Genomic DNA, 4827 nt, shown 5'->3' with positions numbered 1-4827 from the left:
AATTTGATGAGATTTTTTCTAAAGTTTTCTAAAATTAAGATCTTTCATTTAATAGTGTTTTTTTGAATTGGGTACATAAGATAATTAGTTTGCAAGTTACTTCACCATGATGTATTAAGTAGTTATTCTTAAGTAATACAAAAACAACATTTTTGCACAACAAGTGGCAATGAAAAACCCACATATGTTGATATGAGGGTAAATGTGAGGTTGTGTCCAATTTGTAAGTGTATATGAGCAATATAAGACTTGAGTTGTATGAAATTTCAAAGTTTGAGTTGAGTTGTATGAAACAATGTGAGAGAACAATTTAGTTTATGAACAATGTATACTCCAATTTGCATAAAATCTTATGGACCTTTTATGTCAAGCTTGTACATTCATAAAATGATTCTATTCCAATTTACATAATTTTTGGAGAAGTTTTAGGTATTATTATCATTATTTTATAATAAGACGGCTAGTAGAAATTTGAATTTTCCCTATAAGTCTATTGAAATTTTCATCAATCTCCAAGAAGTGGGCTAGAATAGAACATAGGCGCCTAAATATAGTTTTTTTTTTGCAATTTTTCAAATCTTATCGGTGGTGCATATATGTCAACGCAGAATTACTTTTGGTAAACACGCATAAATTCATTTAAATGATAGAAAATAGCAAATCTATTTGGAAATTCTTGAAACTTCTAGATGACAACTTATATGTTGTATGTTACATGTTAAAATGTATTTAGGCATTTAAGATAAATATTTGTTTAAGTTGTTTCACAAATGATGCATTAATTAGTTGAAAAATGCAAAAACAACAATAAACGGGCCAAAAACCTTGCATCTAGGCTGTTTTCTCGAAAGGAGTACACGGCCCAACCGGCCCAATCATCCCTGCCCGTCGATTTGCAATTGGAAGGTCGATGTTGCACCCATTCTGTATAAATACTCGATCCTTCCAGCACCTGCAAAACCCTAGCCACATATCCCTCCTCTTCCTCTTGCGCAGCTGCGGCTGCCCTCCCTCTGCGCTGCGGCGCTGCCTCTCCACTCCCCACCACCGTCCCAGTCCACCGCGACCGTCCGGCCGCCAGCAGAAGTAACTGCAGCTCCATGGCCGCGCCTATAGGGCGTGCCTACACCAGCGGCAGTCGGAGCCCGGCCGTCATCCGCCTCCCGCCGGCCGTTTTTTTCTTTTTCTCTATTTTCTGAGTGTTTTTTGGTGATTTTTCGTTCGTCGCTTTTGATTGCGATTTGGGGCAGATTTCTGGGGGCAAATCGGTGCTAGGACATTTGTGATGGAGTCTAGGATGATCCATTAGCAAATTCCTCATTTGAACATACGGATTTGATGATTCCCCAAAATTTCCCCCCTTTTCTAGGGTTCCACGAATTTCTAAAATTGGTGATGAGTTCTCAATCTTTTGAGGTTCCTCTACTCGGATCAGTTTGCTTATGATGTGGTGAGGTAGCGGTTTGATTCTCTTGTTGATTTGAGTTGTTCAGTTGGTATTCCTAGAATTCTTGTAGAGCTGGCCGCTGCTGTTCGTGCGGTGAGTCTTGCATCGGGTCTCTGGCGTTGTAGAGCTTTTGCTGCTGGTCTCTTCAAGCATTTAGAAGCCCTTTCGTCCGTATTATTGCAGCAGCAGCAGCCGCCTCCTAGCTTCAGCTTGCAAGCTTTCTGTTCACTTCAAGCAGCAGCTGTGCTCTTTCTTTGTTTTCATTTCGTCAGACAGAAGCAGCTCATAGCTACTGTTCAGAGTACATGCCATCTTATTTTCCTTTATCTCTTTCCATCTCTCACTCGAGCTCCTTCCTGAATTACACTGCGGGGAATTGGGTCATACAACTGGGGTTATGAATCTGTATGCTGCCTATTTGATTATGCAGAAGACTAGCAGACAAAGACTCCATGTTTGTGCAGGGAAGCAGTAGAGGCAGCAGGCCAACATTTTCACACTTGTTCAGCTCAGTGACAATCAAGTACAAATTTGATTGTCCTCCTATACCTATGTATGTTTTTCCGGTTGCCTGGTTAGTGTTTCTAGAGTAGAAATGTTTCCCAATAGTTCGATTCTATCTCGTTGATTTGGGACTATGTGCTTAAAATTTGGAATGATTAGTTAACTATATATCCTGAATGCATGAGCTTTTTGGTGGTTATTGCAGAGGTACTATATTTTTTGTAACACCGAAACTATGTTCTTGCAATATGGATACACTGCTAATTACTAGATTCAAGCTCGTGCCATAAACACTGATATTACATTTGGCCTCTTAATTTCAGGAAAAACTAGGAGAATTAGAACTGAACAAAGAGGGGTTGCTTTAGGCCTGGCAGTGAAGAAGTTGTACGCTAAGATGATCTATTTTCTATGGTTTTAATGTAATGCTGGAGGGAAACTTTACATGATCTTAATGTATTTGATGTGATGCCTTTATGTTCACTTCAGTTGTGTGTACAAAATTACGAAGATGTATGGAATTGCTATTTTGGAATTTGGGCTTCATGTTCTTGAATTGTAATTTTGAAATGGGTTGGAAAAATTGTGGGCCTGCTTTTTTACAGGCTGTGTACATCTGGTAAGCTAGAACTATGGTGATGTCATCATCCACGTAGGTGCCACGTCGTCATCCACGTAGGTGCCATGTCGTCATCCATGTAGGTGCCACGACGTCATCCATGTAGGCGCCACATCATTGTCCATGTCAGCAGCAATCTACAATGGTTATTTTCATCACTAAAATTGGGCTTTGGACTGGGCTAACTGGGCTTTGGGTTATTCTGCGACGGTCAGAAACCATCATGGATGGCTTCAATCCGCGATGATTTTGAAGATCCGTCGATTGATTTAATCAATGACGCACAATCAACAACGAAATTTGAAACCGTCGCAGACACTGAATTGCGACGGATTTTCAACGATCTGCGACAGAATGATTCCGTCGCAGAATAAATAGTATGTTGTAGTGCATAGTGATCAAATCTTTAGTCCTTAGCACAACTTTGTGAGTGTTAGTGCTAGATTAGCTCTTAAGTGAGTGAGAGAGCAAGGTGTTGTGCCTTGTGCTGTGGTTCTAGAGTGAACCAACATTGTATCTCGGTGCGTCGGTCTCTTGGAGCATTGGTGGCTCGCCGGCACGTCAACGACCCTCCGATTTGGTGTGGAGCGGTATCAACATCATTGTGCGATGTGGAGACCCCCACCCTTCTTGGTTTAGTGGAAATCGGGATCAAGGTGACTCGGTGTCCCCAGGAGAGACTTGATTGCCGAGAGGCAATGCTCTTTGTGAATGCTTCAACAACGTGAATGTAGGTGTGTCTTTGTGGCTAACCGAACCACGGGATAAATCCTCGTGTCAAAGAGTATGCTTCCTCTCATCTCTCCTTTAAACTTCCGCATTTATGTATTGCAATCTTTGCGTGCCTTTACTTTCATAGAGTAGTTTCTTGATAGGATTGGCTATAGGTTGCTAAACTCTTTTGGGATTGGAGTTTCACACTATAAAAACCGTAGTTGCACATTTAGATTGCACGTTTTAGTTTAAGTTTTGTGCAAACTAGTTGGAGCCATAGGTTTTAGTTTTAAGTTGCCTAATTCACCCCTCCCCCTCTTAGGCTAGAACATCCGATCACTTTCAATTGGTATCAGAGCTGGGACTCACTTCTCTCACAAAGAAAGCAAATTCCATTGGCAATTTGTGTTTACTGGCTCATTTGATCGGTTAGGCTTCACCGCCTAGTGAGTTAGCTCTTTGGGGAAGAGATGGATCCTTTTTGAATTGCTCCATGATTCAATGGCACGAGCTTCCAACGTTGGAAAGTTTTAATGGAAGCTCATCTCCAAGCAACGGGCCTAAATGTTTGGAGAGTAGTTAGTGAAGGAACTAAAAGCAATAGTCAACAAGAGTGATAATATGACGCCACCGCCAAAAATATTATCTTGTCATCTCTAAATGAAAATGTGTTCAATTGTGTTTATTCTTGTGAAAATGCTAAAAAAAACTATAGAAGACTATCATTGAGAACCATGAAAGCACGAAGGATGTAGCCAATGAAAGATATCATGTTCTCATTGATAGGCTTAATAGTTTTAAGCAACTTGATGATGAAAACATTGAATCTATGTACTCACAATTAAACACTCTTGTGAATGAGATCAATTCTTTAGGTGCGAAGCAAATTGATGATACGGAACTCATTCGCAAGATCCTTCACTCATTACGGACGCCGTAATATGATTTAGTGATCACGGTTCTTTATGAGAAGGAACTAGATACATTGACACCAAAATCAAGTCCTCAATAAGATGATCGCCCATGAGCTATGCCATGATATCAAGCCAAGAGTGCCACCTCCTTCACCAACACATAATGCACTTGTATGCAAGCAAATCAAGAAGTTGAAGGAGATGTCCATCAAAGGTAGCTCAAATGAAGAGGAAGAAGAGGAGGCATGTCAAAACTACTCAAATGATGAAAAAGAGCCAATGGACCCCAACCTTTACACGCAAGTCAAAAAGATGAATAAATGCTTGAAGGAAATCAACTCAATGGGGTATATGGTCTTCCTCAAAGATGGGCATCACCATTAACACATGAAGGTTGAGAAGAGGTTCAAGAAGAAGCAACAAAAGACGGAGAAAAAGCCCAAACATGAGTCATTTGTCATTTTTGGTGAATGGATTAGTGGTGGTGAAGAATCAAGCATAAACTCAAGTGATGAATCAAACAAGAAATTCACCACCCGCACCAACATGGGATCATCATCAAACACTTGCCTTATGGTCCAAGGTATGGAAAGTGATGTAAGTGATGATGACTCCCATTCTCCTTCATA

General features: G+C 40.5%; 1 long non-coding RNA gene across 1 annotated transcript; it reads left to right on the top strand.

Annotated features, from left to right (window-relative positions):
* Positions 1 to 989: 989 nt before the first annotated feature.
* Positions 990 to 2486, top strand: LOC120693105. The gene is made up of 2 exons (XR_005682861.1): positions 990 to 1970; positions 2275 to 2486. It is a non-coding gene; the product is annotated as an uncharacterized LOC120693105 (long non-coding RNA).
* The last annotated feature ends 2341 nt before the right edge of the window (positions 2487 to 4827 follow it).

The sequence above is a fragment of the Panicum virgatum genome, chromosome 9N, assembly GCF_016808335.1.
Source record: "Panicum virgatum strain AP13 chromosome 9N, P.virgatum_v5, whole genome shotgun sequence".
NCBI classification, from domain to species: Eukaryota; Viridiplantae; Streptophyta; class Magnoliopsida; order Poales; family Poaceae; genus Panicum; species Panicum virgatum.
The sequence above is the reverse complement of the archived record's forward strand: the minus strand, read 5'-3'. Positions and strand labels throughout refer to the sequence as shown.